This window comes from Serinus canaria, chromosome 2 (genome assembly GCF_022539315.1).
Source record: "Serinus canaria isolate serCan28SL12 chromosome 2, serCan2020, whole genome shotgun sequence".
NCBI classification, from domain to species: Eukaryota; Metazoa; Chordata; class Aves; order Passeriformes; family Fringillidae; genus Serinus; species Serinus canaria.
The window spans coordinates 50244245-50262223 of record NC_066315.1 but is presented as its reverse complement, the minus strand read 5'-3'; the positions used below and the strand labels follow the sequence as shown (position 1 = coordinate 50262223).

The window sequence follows — 17979 nt, the reverse complement described above, 5'->3', positions numbered from 1 at the left end:
GCTAGTAATTGGTATTGGTATTTTAAATAATTGGTATTTTAAAGCTAGTAATGGTATCTTAAAGCTAGTAATTCTATTGCCATTCTCTGATACACAGTAAGACAGTGAAATTTTTGAGTCAAACTGCATAGTTAAAACACTGGAGTTTGTCTCACATACACATAAACTACACAAGATAGTTTCAGGAGCTAACTCTCTCATTGTGTTGATTGAGCTAGTCTTTCAGGCACAAAAATTAACAGCAGGAAGACAGTCACATATGGCTCACTGAAACAGTCTATCTCTGGGAGGTGTTAATAGGAAGTATTATCTGCTGGTCTTATGACAGCAGATGCAGGAAGCATGAGGAAATGACAGCCCTCATGCTTCCTCTGTTCCTGCCATTCTGAGCTTTTGGCTTTATTCCAGAAACTGTTTTAACCTTTTTTTTGGAGACAAATTCAGATCATGTTTTGACACTTGTAGTTCTGCCTTAGAGATGTTCAGATGCAATTCAAGGGCTCTTGGGAGCAGCACTGCAGTTTCTGCAGCACTTCCCCCAACAAAGCCCCAATATACAAAGGGAATGAATCAACAGTAAAAGCCAGAAGTAAACCAAAAAAAAGGATAATTGTAAGAAAACTAGGGGGAAAAAATACCCCAAAACAATTGAACTTCTTCCCTATTAATTTTTAAAGAATAGAAGATACTAGAAATTTTCAAATAATTTTAGCTAGGAAATTTCACCTCTGACATTGGTTTTACATAGTAAATACTCACATTCTGCAGTGGTAAATGATATTTTGGAAACACTTAAGTCAAATTAGTACCTGTTTTTTTTAATGAATTTTTGTATTTGCTTTCTTGCAAAGGTCAAAAACCAGCCAGGTTAAAAACATAATAAATTAAATACCTCAGCTTGTTAGTAAAAGTGTGGTGATGGAATAATGTAGATGATGACATAGAAGAGCTTCACACAAGAAGAGGAGGTAGTCCTGACATAAAGGTATAGTCTCCACTCTTCAAGCCATTGGATATCTATTCTTCCAGGAAGAAAAACAGTGCTCATTATATTTGTGTATGTTTTTGGTTTTGAACTGAAAGATCAGTAATTTCCACAAGGGCAAGGGAAGCACTACCAGACCTTGGCTGACAGCCAAGGAGCTGCTTTCTAGGAATGTCAAGATTTTCGCTGTGGGAGTTCCTACTAAATTAACCACGGTATTTCCTGAAGCTGTTCATAACTTAAGGATGTGTTCAGGATTATTCTGGTGCTAGCTTCATGGAACTGGATCAGATTGTTGCCTTCTGGTTTATTTTCTTTTCATTGAAGGTAAATACAATTATGAAGGTAAATACAATACAATACAGTCGCAAACCAAATTTGTCTATTTGAACTGGATGATCCTCTTCCCTCCTCTGGAGGGACCAAGCAGAACCTGTTTGGTGAATCAGTACCAAGGATATAAAAAAACATATTATCACCATCACTGAGATAAGAATCTTGTTGGAAAGTAAGATGCATATGTTGCAAGACAGTCTCTTCAGAAAGAGTTTTCAATCTAGGCAATGATATAAAAGGGAATTTGAAAGGAAGAGGGAAAGAAATACTGTTCTCGGTTTTTTTGTCAAGCTCCCTCCTTGCATGAAACTCTTGATGTCTAAGTCTAGTAATTACTGTTTTCATAATTGCTATTAATAGAATATATTTAAATTACTTTGTTCTCTTACTCTAACAATTAATAAAGAGAGGCACAGAAGCAACTCTGAAAAAGCACTTGCCGGTGTCCACTGATAAAACAGAAACCATCTAGTTTCCCTGATTTTCCCTAGGCTTCTAAACTTAGATCTTGGGAATTATTTACAGAGAGGGAAAAATGGGTTGAACTTCAGTCTTGTGACTCCTGACCCCTTAAATGGACAACCTTTCAGCCAGTCAACCTTAAATGGGCCAGTTAGCCCAGGCCACTAGTTCTTGGTCCAGCTAAAAACTAACTAAAAAGCAAAGAAGAGCTCTCTCCCATTGTCTGTCCACAGGCAATACAGTTCAGGAGAAGAATGTGGGGGAACAAGTGCAGTTTCTGATGACAAACTCCACACTTCTTCTCTCCTCTCCTTTGCTCTTGGAACGAGTCTTAAAGGTGCAAAACTTATTTCTGGCTGACAGACTAATGAGGATACAAGCCTCATAAAGTCACCCCAGGACACCAGCCATAAAGCTGAGATGTTTTTCTGAGTTAAGACCTTAAAGTAAATCTAAAAAAACCTGGCACTTTTGCCATCTGCTTCATAATACAAGAGCTGTGCCTTGGTCAGAGCTCACAGCACTTCCAGTGTTTCAAAATAATCTTTTTGTGATTGCTGAATGCATCCTTGAAGATGGAGCAAAACTTTTTAACATTGAAAAAAGTTTTCTGTGACTTCCTAGTTGGAATCTTTAGGTGAAACCAGATTTGAACAAGTTCTTTGACATTTTCCAGTTGTTTTGACCAAATCTTCTAGATATGAAAGTACTATGGTATTTGTATAAGCAGTGGATTTTTTTTTTTGAAAACTCTAAAGAGGATGTTCTTGGAAAAGGCTTTTTGAATGTAAAAAAATAATTGTCTTTCAGTAAAGTCTACTCATAAAGAAATCAAGGCCTTTGAAACCTGGGGAAAAACTGCTGTGATCCATGTATTAAATTAAGCCACAGCAACATGATATTGTTGTCCAATTGTGGCCTGCTCATGATTAGCTTCTAAACTGAAGTAAAATTTGTCAAATTACATAGGTATTGAAATTTTACAACACTGTCCCCCCAAAAAAATCATGGCCTTTCAAATGAGTGGCAGTTTGATTGATATTTTCTGTCATCTGAAACTGTTGCTACTTTGTGAACAGCCCATAGCTCCTATTTTTTTGGCTGAATATGTGAATTCCAATTTTGAAAAAGATGGCTTATTTGCCTTTTGATAAAAAGAAATTACAGATAAAGAAACATGTGAAATAGAATGGATATATAAATAATCTGTTATCAGAATGCTGAAGGAAGCAGGAAGTTTGGCAGATTACCATGAGTAATCATGTAGTAATCAGGAGTTTTGCTGTGGTGTGGAAAAACATATTTATAGTTGGTTTTTTTTGTAAGCTTCCTAGCTAGAGAAGGAAGCTCTTTCTGTTGAATGAAAAGAAAGTCTACAATTTTTTTTTCCTTTTTTTTTCTTCTTTTGAAGGAGTGAGTTTAAGAATTCACCATTCTTCCATTGGTAAAGCTTTTCCTGCCAAAAACAATGAAGAAGGAAATTCAGGCAGTAACTGCTTGGTAAATTCTTTTAACACACGGTTCTGTTTTAAATCCTGACTCTTAGACTAACTTTTCTCTAACTAAAGTGCAAGATTTGTGGTGTAAATGAAGGAAGCAAAAAACCAAGGAAGCATTTAAAACAATGGTATCTGGTGACAGAAGGGTTTTCCTCCCTGTTCATGTATCAGAGTGAAAATAAGCATCTTGTATTGGATTTATCTTCTGGCTTTGAAAGTACATCATTCCAATCTTCTGCAAGGTACCAGATGGTATCAAAAGTATCAATACACCATTTCTTGGAGGAAACTGTGAGGATGTCTTGGAAACAAATGACATCTTCTGCTTAACTTTATATCTCCTCCACCCCTCCAGAGGTTTTTTTGGATGAAAATGACCCATTTAGTCTTCAGTTGTCTACAACAGATAAGGAAAATCCTCTCCTTGAAAGTCCTACCTTTTCTCCACTGCTTCTACAGAGAGTTTAGATCTTAGACACTTTTCTGATACATTCAAAAGTCTGCTTTAGTGAAACAAAACACAGGTGTTGTTTGAGGGGATGTATAGGGAATGTACTTACCTGCACAGTCTTCAGAGCTCCTCATCCTAACATCAACACAGCGCATAGAGAAAGTCTAACAATTAGGTCAAGAACAAACATGAGCTTATTTGTGTTTAATACAGAAAAGAATGTACTATATAGACAGATAGAACCTAGCTGAAGGAACATCAAATGCCAAGTCATCTCAGGGGCTTTTAAAATAGAGACATACCCTGAGAATTATTTATTGCCTCATATGCTGGTTAAGTATTTCACAGTTCGTCATAGGGAGAGGAAAAGTACTTCTCAGTGACCCTTTCTTGGGTTTCATCTCTAGAGGCCAATATAGGGAGCACATGAATGTTAGTGGTAAGCTGATTTTTGTGTAAGGTGGTGGTCATTCATTCCTAGGCCTGAACCTTCTGAGGACCTCATAGTTAACTCATACCAAGTGGTCGGATTTTCTTCTTACTGTGTACATGTGGCATGTACAGCTGTGTCTAGGAAGGAATCTGCTGTCTTTTAAGTCAGGAACTTTATATGAGAAGATATTTGCTTTTGTCACAAAACTGGGTAGGAATCACTAGTTCTTGAGAACAGTACTTCTAAAAATTTTTGCTAAGTATGTGCAATCAGGCTGCAGGGCCAAGACCAAGCCAATGTTGCAAGAATCATGCTTATCTAAACCTGATTATTTAATTATGCCATATATTAAGTGCATCAGAAAAACATCTAAAGGCATTCCAATCAGGTTAGCATGATTTATGCCAAATATGAATCTGGTGCATTCTCCTGTAGTCTAGAGGAGCAGAAGCCAGAGCTGTGGTTTACTCCCCCTCTAAGCTGATTTAATGCTTTAACATCTCCACTTTGTTTCCACTTGCTTCTTCTCATGGCCTTGTAAGGCTACTTATTGGATCTGTGGACTAATGGCTTTCCATGCCATCATTGCTATTTTTAGTTGAAATCTTTCAAGAGTAGTGTAAACTGGGTTAATTTTTAAAATTACTTACTGTTGTTTCAGTGGCTCTTAAATTTATTACCAGAATCAACAAGACTGCTCTGATTCAATCATATTTCATTATCTGTGAATATTAAACATTCTTGGCATATGGTGCAAGTACTCAGATAACATATTTACATAACTTGTTTGTCTACTATTGAGTCTGACCTTGTCTGGAATTTCTTGTCAATTCCCTTTTTTTCTCAGTGTGACATGTTACATTAACCCTGCTTATCAATTATTCATTCACTTAATAAAGGGTGAATCAGTATCTTTGGATCATAATACTTGCATACATTTTCCCCCTAATACTAGGATGAATGTGTTACGGTTAGCAACAAAGACAGACAAACACATCTGTTATTTATTTTTCAAGTTTGAAAACTTGAACCACTGCTTAGTTATTCATACATAAATAAATCAGTTTAAAAAAACATACAGGAGAAAATATGTAAAAAGTCTCTGCCAGACCACAGCCGAACTCCTAGTCCTTTGGAGTTGGTATAGCCCAGGGATGATGAGAAAGGCATCCATTACAGACTTGCACAATGCTAAAACTTTTGTGAAATGACTGGCTTATGTTCTGACCTTGAGCATGAAAGTAAAATTGCTGTTCCAAATATCTTGTGTCTCATGATGTTTTCTCTAAACTTGCCCACACTTGCCCATACTTTTTCTGAGGTTGGATGTGGGTTTAATTTTACCACATGCACTCGTGTCTGGATTCCACCTTCCACCTTGCTTTGTATCAACTTAGTTCTACTGACTTCCAGGCCCTCCTCCACAACTACTGATGTGTTAGCTGAAGAGGGGAATCCCAGACTTACTGGAAGAGCTTGGAAACCTTAAGTTTTTAATATCATAATGAATTCTTTTGCATTAGTGGAAGTCTAGTGTTGCTAGTATCAGTAATGAGCTGAAGATACATTTTTGTATCTTCATATTAGTAATGAGCTGAAGATACAATTGCTTGCACATTTATTTTGTGGAATGTCAGTCAGTAAATACAGGAGTAGCCCTTGGCTTCATATACACAGCAGTGCAACAGGGAGATTGTACATAATGCTTTGTTGGAAGCAACAGCCAGTTTTCCTCCTGTTTTTCTGTCTCATTCTTCCAAGAGATTCCTATCATTTGCACATACTTAACCCTACATCAGCTGCTAATATCCTCTTGGTCCTCAACACTTGGTGCTTTGTCCTCAACTGTCCTGTCCAGCCCATTTTAAAATTGTATTTTATTTCCTTCTCCCAAGCTGACATTTTGCGCTGGATAAAGGGCCCTGGAAAAATGGGAGGTCTTGCCTTTGATGCACGTTAATGGGTTGAGGATAAATCTAGAAGGGGCCACTGGCTTTCAGTTCACCTGTGAAATTTATGTTACAGGTAATGTGGACTAAACTCTTGAACCATTTGCTAAAAGTTTGCTAAACTGCAGCAATTTCTGAAAGGCTCCAAAGGCTTGCTAGAAATTGCCATGTTCTGAGAGTAGCTACAGATGGGCAGAGATGATGCTGCAAGTGTCCTGAAGGTGGGAAACAGAGATGATAGCAGAACAGGAATGTGCTGAGGCAGCAGCTATATTATTTCTCCTAGAAACTCCAACCACTCCCAGGTGACTTGGCTTCAGCTCTTAGTTATTCTCTGTGTTTCTGGGAAAATGTGTGGTGTTTTTTTCCCCTTTGCACTAGTACTTCCTTCTTGGAGCTGCAAACCAGGCCCAAGTATTCTCATAAATCCCTACATCATGCAGGGAAAGTCAGAGCTGATGATCCCTATGTATGCAATAAATTCAACATGTTTGAGAAAAGTGCCTTTGAAATTGAGGTAAAAACTAGAAAAAGCATGATGTGTGTATTGATGTTAAGTGTTTTGCAGCCTAAGACAAGACATTGCTAGAGAATGGGAACATCCCAATCATGGTAAAAAGAAATAACTGTCGGTAAAAACTTCTGTGGGAAGATTTTATTTTTGCTCAATGTTGGTTTGCCTCATGTGAAGGTCGAAGACGTTCAAGATAGTGAAAGCATGCTTCATTCTAGTACTGAAAATGACATACAACAGATATATCAAATCTGTGTGAAAAGATTTTATAAAATGTTTGGATTTCCAACAGACAGCCACCCCCTTACAAATTTTTCAGTTTGGATTTGGAATTCTGAGGATGTAATTTCTTTGCAAAAAATGTATTTTTAAAATTAGAAATGTTTTCCAGGAATTGAAGGCTAGGATCAGTAATTAGTAATACTTACCTCTGTGTTCCAAAAATTTTACACTGTTACCCTCAAAAAACTCACGATATGTGTGGTAGTCTAGACTGTATGTGATGACATAGACCACTGAATATAGAGAAGAAGAAAAAGTAAAAAATAATTTAAGATCTTTGTAATTAGGCTCTTTTTTTCCTGCAATGTAAAGCTGTTCAGTGAAATCCGCTAGGTCAGCCATTAATTTATGGCTGCAGCACATTTAGACCACGGGACCAGACTCAGAGCAGGTTAGAAAAATGTGTAATATGAGCATAGGTGCTGAAGATGCTATGCAGTTGGCCTGGTTTACTTTTTTCTTTGGCCTACTTTATGTAACATGGTCCATGATAACATGGACTTTGTCTACCTCTTCTGGGTAGAGATTTTAGGTACACTTCCAGTACAGATTTATCTTTAGGCACCAGACCAGTGCACCAGACTGCAAATTATTTTATTCAGGACTTAATAAGTAGTTTCTGGAAAACAGAATGAAACAACCTTTAGCAGAGACAGCTCCAACAAAGCTCCTTGGATATCCCTTCTTGGAAGGCTGCAGGGCTACTTCTACTTGGTACCTCTCTTGGGAAAGGTTTTTTTTTCCCAATCTGTAGTCATAATGTAGGATTTAAGAGAGCCTTTTGTGCCTCTTGTTCCCTGCCCCAGTTGCTAATTGTTAGGAGTTAGATATTGACATTTCTCTGTGGCTTCTGTACAGTTCTTGCACTGCTTACAAAAGCTGTGCACGTCTCTTTCCATCCTATGTATTGCTCAAAAAAAGTCCCTTCTGCTGTTACTGTAAGATGTTGGATACCGGATCCTGGGAAGATCACTCAGATGATCTTTTTCTATTTATAGGCTGCTAAGAAATGGTGAAATGGAAATTTTCTAAAAGCTCTGGAATGCCAGGTACCCTGAAACTCTAAGTCTGATGAAGAGCCTGGCTTCCTTCCTACTGCATTTCAAGGACCTGTACAGTTCTTGCATCTATAAATTGTAAACATTTGGCCAGAAATTTCCTTGTCTGTGTACCACAAGGTAGCTGGGATAGCATCATGTTTGAACAAGAAGAAACTCACAATGGGGCTCAAAATACAAATCATGATTTGTATTTCAGAGATGCAGTTTAGTCTCAGCATAATGCAAACAGTTTTGTGCTAAGATTTTATTTAACTAGTTGTCTTTCTACAGATGAATATGTAATTGAAAAAAAAAGTTTATTGAAAAGTTGCCACAAGTTTTTTCTGGCTGGTTTACTGAATCCTTATGCATGTAACAATTGAGAATAACATGTTGTGAAATATGTGTCTAACAGTCATCCTAACAAAACAAACAAATCAAAAACCCTAAAAAATATCCCACCAAATCAACTGTGGCTAGTCCTTTAAAAATGATGGATTTGTTTCTACCTTAGCATGATCCATCCACTTAAAATTTTTTGTTAATTTTTTCCTCATTTTGTGGCTCTGTGGCTTCCAAGACTGCCAAAAGAAATGGATTTCTGCTCAGCTGCCTTGCATCCTTTCCTGCCTGCTGCCTGTCAGCACATGCTGATTGATCACAGGTACACAGCTGAGTGTAATCTAATTTCTGCCTGGTTGAATTCCCCCAAATTCTGCTGGCCGAATAGCAGTGTCTGCCTTCTAGGAAGTAGCCGCTGACTTTCGTTGCTAAAACAGAGTATAGGTGACCTGACAGTCTGTTCCAGAGCAGTGCAGATAACAGGATGCTTAGTTCTTGCATGTTTCCCCCCTAATATGGACTGTAACACTGAATTTAGAATCCACCTCATATAGGATTGCTGTGTAGTTGGCAGAGAGAAAAAGGTATTTCCAAGTTCAGAGCTGATCCTCTGGAGGTGCCTTTCTCTATTTCAGCTGAAGGATTTTAAAAATGATGCCAATCTTCAGTTTAAGAAAAGATAGTAACTTCAAGTAGAAAGGACCAGGTTTGAGTTGCTTCATGCTAGACAATTACTTTCAGTCTTGTGAGACATTTCTGTTTTGGCTCATTTTTACACTATACTTTTACAAGATATAAATCAGGACTATTTAGGGGGTATGCCAAAAGCTTGTGTAGTACAGAAACTTGTACTGTCCTTTCTGTATCTCTTAAGTAAGTCTAATGACATCTGTAATTTAAACTTTCAGGAATAAAGAACAAGTACTTGACAGATGTGAGAAATAGCTACTCACTTTTCATAATTTTAGAAAGGTTCATTAAACCTTATACAAAATACAATAAAAGACTGAATAGAGAAAATGTTACAACACTGGGAGCAAAGGATTTTTCCCACCATGTGCTCACCCACACAATGGAGGTTTCGCCTTTTAATCTTTTAACCCCCTCCCAAAGTTCTGCCCATCAACCCCTTCTTCACTGTCCAGTGGTGGAGATCTCTTCCTCAAATCCTGATTGGAGGTCAGATGTCCCCATAGTGACAAGCCAACCCTCCCAGGTGTCCCAACTCCAGCTGCCTCTTGATAACAGTGCAAGGGGGTAAAACAACTATAAACCTATAAAACTTTTCTTAACCTATATACATGATATTTGTCTGTTAATTGTGAGAGCCAACCATCACATTACTCATCTATCACAATCCCTCCTTTTCCTTTTCTACAGATTATTTGGCTCGAACAATTTAACTCAATGAGTCATACTAGCATCTGTTGATGTGGGCAAGGACAGAGGGAACCAAAGGGAAAAGAAACAGAAACTTCCTTAGACACCCTAATCCAGAATGAACAGAAGGACTTTACAGAGGTCCAGTATGGCTTTTACCCCCATCTACCTTGCCTATGGGGCTGCTACCCATAGGAGGTGCCTTAATAGTGAGTACAGAGGCCAACTCGGTCTTGCTGTCTAGTCCCTTTGTATTCAAAGAGAGTTGGGGAATTACAGAGGTCTGGCATGGCCGTTTGTCCCCACCTTACCATGCCTGTGGAGTTGCTACCTGCAGCTGGGCTATGGAGTCTTCTCAGTAGCAAACAAGGGGGCCACCTCAGTCTTGCCCTCCTCCCTTTGTCTTATTTTCTTAAGGAAGCTGCCTCATTACTTTTTATGGTCCCTTGTTTACTTCCCCTCAACAGACACTCGCAATTCTTCCTCATTAAAACATAAAAAAAACCCAACCAAACAAACAAAGAAACAACAGATTTTGGGCTGGCTGGTGAAAACTTGATTCTACTTTTTGGGCATCTTGTTATTTTTCTTGTTGTCTCTCAGTCTCTGCCTAAGAGTCAACCTCGTTTCACCCAGCCTGGATGTCACAGTCCATTCTTTGGGTTCTTCCACCAGACCTCTACTCTATTGGCATGCGTCCATCCCTGCTCTGCAGTTCACACAGCCGATTTGTTGGTGAGCAGTACCTGAAAGGGACCTTCCCACTAAGGAGTTAGAGGCTGATCTCTCCATGACTTAATCATCACCCAATCCCCAGGGTTAATGTTATGGATTCTGAATTCCAGGGTGGTCTTTTGAGGAATTGTCCCTTTACATCTTAGCCCTTCTAAGGTTCATGCTATAGACATAACATATTTCTTGGCATTGGCTCCCCCTTCCTCGTAGGTGGCAACCTTCTGGGGTGAGGTTAGGAAGGGTAACCCAAACAACATCTCATAGGGTGACACCCCCAAATATGACCAGGGTTGGGTTCTAATTCCTAATAAGGCCAAAGGGAGACATTTTATCCATGACATTTGGGTTTCAATCATTAGCTTAACTAGAGCTCTTTTAAGAGTTTGACTCATTCTCTCAACTGACCAGAACTCTGGGGATGCCATGGAGTGTGTAACACCCATTTTACTCCCAGGGCTTGAACAACTTTCTGCAGTATCTTCAATGTGAAATGAGTTCTCTAGTCTGAATCAATCCTGTTTACCATCCCACATTGGGGAATGATTGATTCTAGGAGTGTTTAACTCACAACATTGGCATTGGCTTTAACAGTGGGTACTGCCTCTACCCAATGAATCAAGTGATCTACTGTCACTAGCAAAAACTGCCACTGTTGTACCTGGGGAAGCTCAGTAAAGTCTACTTGGATGTTTTGAAAGAACTGTGAGGCTAGTTCTTGCCCTCCCCTGGGTGGTTTCCTCATGACTTTCTTACTCACTTGTTGACATATCACACACCATTCAGTCATCTGCTTAGCTATCCCAAAAATTCCTATGCAGCTCCAATCCCTTAGAAATTGATCACTCGGCTTGCGTACCCCAGTGTGTTGTCCCATGTATGCCTTCAAGCCTTTTCCTGGCAAGGGGTTTATTACATTTGCCTCCCATCTGCTAATCTCCACTTCCCTTCTTTATCTTTCTTGGCTCCTATTTTGAGGAGTTCTTCCTCTTCTGTCCCACTAAACACCGGGCATTCTTGTATTTTTCCCACGGGGATTAACACCATCAGTAGTTTTTCTGTCCCTGATTCAGCTGCATTTTCAGCTTCCAAATCCACTAAATTGTTCCCTTACATCTCTTAAGTCACCCCTTTTTGATGCCCTTTAACATATACTACTGCTACTTCCTCTGGTAATTATAGGTTTCTAACACTTCTAAAATAAGTTCTTTGTGAATCAGTCCCTTTCCCTTTGAATTTAATAGCCCCCTCTCTTCCCAAATTTTTCCAAAGGTATGCACTACGCCAAAAGCATGTTTTGAGTCTGTGTATATTGTTCCCCTTTCTGTGCTAATATTTCCAGAGCTTGTTTTAGGGCATATAGCTCACATGCTTGGGCTGACCAGTTGGAAGGTAACTTTCCCTTTTCTTTGGCTACCAACCCTTCCTCCACTATAGTGTACCCCGATACCCAGTGCCCCTGGATTACATGTGAAGATCCATCGATGTACAATTGTTTCCCTCCTTGGAGTGGTTGATCTGTTAGGTCCTCTCTTACTCTGGTTTGAAAGTTTATAACTTCTAGGCAATTATGTATTAATTCCTCACCTTGTTCTCCATACAAAAACTGGGCAGGGTTGAGTTGGTTACTCACGATCAGCTCTAAATCACTTCTTATTAAGATGGCTTCATACTTTAGCACTCGGGAATTAGTGAGCCATTTCTCAGCCTTTTGGCTTAGGATACTTCTAACTGAGTGAGGAGTATATACTTTCAATTTTCACCCCAAAGGTTAATTTTTTGCTTTCTTCTACGAGTATGGCAGTTGCTGCCACTGCCTGAATACAGATCAGTCATCCCCGGCTGACAGGGTATCGTAGTTTTGATAAATAGGCCACTGGTTTCCTGCATCCTCCTCAGTCCTGGACTAGTACTCCATGTGCTACCTCTTTTTTTATATCTACAAACAAGTAGAAGGGTTTGTCTGAGGCAGGAAGACTTGGTGCTGGTGCTCTGACTAATTTTTGCTTTAAAGCTTCAAACTTTTGCTCATTGTTTTCTTTCCACCTAATCTCTTCTAGCTTTTCATACAAGAACTCAACAGCTTTTTTGTATCCTTCAATCCATAGCCTACAATATCCCAACAAGCCTAGAAATCTTCTAACTTCCCTCTTAGTTTTTGGCCACGAGAGTGAGGCTATCCCTGTGATTCTGTCAGGATTCAGCCACCAGCTCCCTTGACAAATCACATGTCCTAGGTATTTTACTTCCTTCTCTACAGATTGGAGTTTCCCTTTTGATACCTAAAGTCCTTGGTTCCCTAGAAAATGTAACAATGCTATGGTGGATTCTCGAACTTTGTTTTCCTCCTGTCCTGAGAGAAGCAAATCATCTACATGCTGGATAAGCTTTATCTCAGGTTTGATGGAGAAGGGCTGTAGTACTTCTCCTAGGGCTTGACCAAATAAGTTTGGGGATTCAGAAAACCCTTGGGATAACCTAGTCCATTGAAGTTGTTGCTTCCTCCTGGAATCGGGGTCCTCCATTCAAAGGCAGATACATCCCTATTTCCCTCTACCGGTGGAAAAGGCCCAAAAGCATCTTTTAGGTCTATCACTCTAAACCACTCGGGGAGATATTACCCAGTAGTGTATAGGGGTTAGGCACTAGTGGGTACTGATTCACTGTTCTTTTATTCACTTCTCTCAAATCTTGCACAAGCCTGTTAAGTCCCATCTGACTTCTTTACTGGTAATATGGGTGTCTTATGGAGGGACATACATATATGGTTTTAAGGTCCTATCCTCAGGTAGGTCCTGGATCACTGGCCGTAGTCCTCATCTCCCCTCCAGGGAGAGTGGATATTGTCGGACTCGGACTAGATGGCTCTCATTAGCTATTTTTATTCGTATAGGTTTCATGTTCAATATACCTTGATTTTTTGGTTTTGCCCACGCCATCTCATGAATTTTCTCCTCTTCCTCTTCCCTCAATTGGAGAAGCTTAACCACCATTTTCCCTTCCCCTGGGAGTACTCCAATCTCTAAGTGCACCTACAAATCCCTTCCTAATAAATTGCATCCTGCTTCTGGAACTAATACGACATCCCCAATTCCTACTTTATTTTCCCCTTCAAGTTTTACTTCCTATCTAACTGAGACTTTGAACCCCTCTCCTTTTGCACTTACTACTTGCATGGTACCTTGACCCTTTTTGCACCTGTTTGGGATTCTACAAACACAAGTTCTTTCAGCCGCCGTGTCTACTAGGAATTCAAATTCTTCCTCCTGGGACCCTGTTTTTAAAGTTATCAGGAGCTCCTGATGGTATTCTGTCCCCTGGAGGTAGAGCCCCTGACACCCCTAATCTTCCACTTCCCCTTTTTGCTCAGTCTCATAGACCCTCAGGTCCTTTTCCTTCTGGGGGCAATTCTTTCTAATATGTTGATTCTCTTGATAGTAAAAGCAAACTGGTCCCAGGTTCCCCCGTTTCCAAAACTCTCCCTTTTTTTGCCCCAAGGAGCTGCATCCCCTCTCTGTCTATCTTCCGGTACTCGGAATTCTCTTCCCTTGCTTGGGTTGTTCTCAATGTGCAGGTTTCCTTCCCTAATGGCAGTTACCATTACCTTGGCATTTGGCATGGCCTTCTCTTTGTCCCTCTTTACATACACCTTCTGTGCCTCCCTTTGAAGATCCTCTAGCCTCTTTTCTTGCCAACCATCTACCTTTTCTAACTTTCTCTGTATATCTGGCCTGGTGTGACTGATGAAATTTATCTTTAGCAAGATCTGTCTGGCTGCTGTGTCAGGGTCAACCCCTGAATATTGCCTCATACTTTTCCTCAATCTTTCTAGCCATTCTGTTGGGGTTTCTTCCCTCCTTTGCTGCTCATCAAAAGGTTTACACGCATTTTGCTTATGTGGAGCTGCCTCTTTGATACCTCTTATAATCAATGTTCTGTATTCCTCCATGTCTTGCCTTCCCAGAGTGCTGTTTTGGTCCCAGGCAGGGCACACTGTGGGGATTTTTAGATTCCCAGGAGGTCCTTGCAGATGCTCCCTTTCCCATATTTGTATCCCAACCACCTGTATCATCTGTCTTTCCTCTAGTGTGAGCAACATAGTCATTATTGATTGCATTTCCTCTCATGTATAAATATTGGGCCCCAGAAACTAGTCTAACTGCTCCGCTAACCCGAGAGGGTCTTCTAATAGTCCTTTTAATTCCTTTTTAAACATTCTCACTTCAGAGGAACTGAGAGGTATGGTTACGAATCCAGTTTCTCCCTGTACCCCCGCTAAGGGTACTTCCCTCAGGGGGTATAGTCCCAATGCTTGGCTCCCATTCTCCTGTCTGGTTTCCTCTCTTTATGCTACCCTGCTCTTGGTGTTCTAGCTATGCCCTTCAGGGGGCAGGGGAGGTGCAGCTGGGGCTACTGGAGGTGGGGCAGGGTAAGTGGTCTAACGGGTCCCACTATGTATCTTCTGCTACCTTAAACATGCCCATCTTGGAGGGTGAGGTTTCCCCTTCCCAGCAAGCAGTGTAGTCACTCTCTTCCTGATTTAATGGTTTCTTACCTCTTATATGGATGTTTAATGCTCAGCATATCCATCCCTTGTCTGACCCATATCTCAGCCAGTATACATGATCACTCCTAATTTCCCTTCTGGTCTATTCCAATACACAGTACTGAACTATTTGGCTCTAGTCCTTATCTCTGGTGGTGGGATCATATTTCCACCAAGCTAACTTCCTTCCCAGTAGACTTTCTGGGGGTATGTCCATTGGTTTCTCTTCAACCTCTGCTTCTTCCCTTGGGGATTCACTATGATTCACCCATGATCCCATCCTGAAGATCACAGGTCTTCCCCTGACAGAGCCTGTTTTTCCAAACATGGGCCCTCTCAACAGAGCCTGCATCCCTAAAAATGGTGAGGTAAAGAGAAAAAAAGAAACCAGGAAAGGAGGAAGGAGAAGAAAAGGGAAGAGAAAGAGAAGAAAAAGGGAGAAAAAAAGGGGAAGAGAGAGAAAAAAGCCCAGAAAAAAAGCTATCTCTTTTCCGAAAAAAAGCTATGGTCTAGGGGGCTTCTGTCCCCGCCCCACACTGGTTCAGCTCGCCCCACCCGGACTCGCTGCGGCACGTGAAGTGTTACACCTACTACAGGGTAACTACACCGCTGCCAACCTCTCAGCAGTTGTTTCATTTCAAGCCCAATCTCAGCTGCCTCCGGGAACCATGGATCTGGTTTTGCCCAAGAGCTGACCCCGCCTGAGCTCAGCCACTGCTGGCGCCACCGGCGGCTGGCCGGCTGGCGCTTCCTCCAAAACCGTCGCTGGCTACTGCCGCTCAGGCAGCCCGGAATACTACAGTGCTGGCCGTGCCTCCCCCGAAACTGCCGCTGGCTTACTGGTGCTCAGCTGGCCACATCACTGGCTGCGCACTAGAGCCCGGCAGTACCCCACTTGGGCTTCTACTTGATCCCCTTTATGTGTGCTGGCTCTGTGCTGCAAAATCCTTCACAAACCCCTCTATCTCACATGTCCTGCTGGCCATAGGGGAAATACCTGCTTTCCTCTTTACCACACATTCCGCTGTTCCTTCCAAATGCCCATATCCTAAAACTCCAATGGACCAGGACGGGTCTAGTATATTATTTGCATGGAGTTCGCTTTCCAGAATTATGAAGTAATTATCTGGCCAAAAATAGTACTCATCCCTCGTCTTCTCTTTTCTTTATCCAGCCTCCTGTTGTCTCTGGGCTTCAGCCTGCGACTACTGGTGGCCCCAATAGACTTTGCCACATGTGTGGTGTGGGCGCACCTCTTTTCGAAAACTCCCAGCACCACAGGGGTGAGGTGTTTATCCTGGGACAACCCCCAGAAATTGTGAGAAATAGCTACTCACTTTTCATAATTTTAGAAAGGTTCATTAAACCTTATCCAAAATACAATAAAAGACTGAATAGAGAAAAGGTTACGGCACCAGGAGCAAAGGATTTTCCCCACCATGTACTCACCCACACAATGGAGGTTTCGCCTTTTAATCTTTTAACCCCTCCCAAAGTTCTGCCCATCAACCCCTTCTTCATTGTCCAGTAGTGGAGATCACGTCCTCAAATCCTGATTGGAGGTCAGATGTCACCATAGTGACAAGCCAACCCTCCCAGATGTCCCAACCCCAGCTGTCTCTCAATAACAATGCAAGGGGTTAAAACATAATTAGAAACCTATAAAACTTCTCTTAACCTATATACATGATATTTGTCTGTTAATTGTGAGAGTCAATCATCACAATACTCATATAACACAATAGACCCTAAGTTTTTAATTTCATGTAAGCCTTTTAGTTTATATGGATCTTGTTTCCCTGTGAAAGATCAAAGAAATAAATGTCTGTGGGCTTTGTGAATCTCTTACCTAAAGTAAATAATGAAAACTCATTTCAGTTACCTAGACAAATCAAACTTTATCTTCAGTTGCGCCCAAGGAGACTGTAAACTTTGGGTATATTTGTTGGGAATGTAAGGACACATTATATTAAATCACATTGTGAATACATACTGCAAAGAACAGATTATGAAGAATTTGTGGGCCAGTGAAGCAGACAGGTGATCTAAATCAATTTTCAAAGAGACATACATATCACTTGTCTGGAAATAGCATTTGAAATCTAGACAGACCTTTGGGTTTTGCTTCTTTTTTTCACAATATTTAACACAAGCTGTGTAATACTAAATCAGACAGTCATTTTGTATCTTTAGCAGCTTTTTCTTTCCCTCTTTCAAGGATTTATGAATTTAATAAGGTACAAGTTTTCAGTCTTTCATCATGTCAGAGGATGTGAGGAGGTCAACAGCAGTATGTGCAAGAATGTCAGTTGGTGGTTTGTGAGAAAATCTCCCTGTCTCATTTACAGGCTTTAAAGATAGTAGCAGGAAGAATTTGCTGATACTTTGTTGTCACAGTTTTTATTAAATTTAGGTCTTTTTTTTTCAGTAAATATTCATTAGTTGCAAAAAGTGAGAAAGCTTTTCTTGAGCAAGATTATCTTGACTGAAGCTCATTTAATCAGCTTGGTCTTACTTGGCTCAGTCATCCGCTTTCTTGGGCAAGTGAATAAGCTAATGACACAAAAATGTGGTTTTGTACTATTTCTGATAAAGGTAAAAGAACAGACTAAGTGCCTAGGCTTGTGCATTTACACAAAGATTTATCTTGTTATTTCTGATATAAACAGGGATGCACCTGAGTTGGCCAAAACATAAAAAAAAGGTAGTATAAAGGGTAACACTATTGTCTTAGTTTAAGACAATTTATGGGGTGAGGTCTCTGAAATAAGTTGGTTCCCCTTAGTTTTAATTTCTCCCCTTTCCACTAATAAGGAGAGAGAAATACTAAGAGATACAAGTGAAGAAAAAAACTTTACTTATCGAAAACAGCAATAATAACAAATACACAGTTCAAATGGTGAACCACAAATGGTTCAACATCCATGCACAAATGTGGAGGAGATACCCCTGATTGTGCAAGGGAATACAGATAAAATGGTGGAGAATCCCCTCCCTGGGCCACACAGCTAAGAGAGAATGAAGGAAC

The 17979-nt window shown here is 40.4% G+C and overlaps 1 protein-coding gene across 1 annotated transcript in view; it reads left to right on the top strand.

Moving 5' to 3' along the window:
* The window catches only part of ITGA9 (integrin subunit alpha 9), a 236973-nt gene that overhangs the window by 179591 nt on the left and 39403 nt on the right, over positions 1-17979 (top strand). The gene's annotated exons all lie outside the window — the stretch shown is intronic.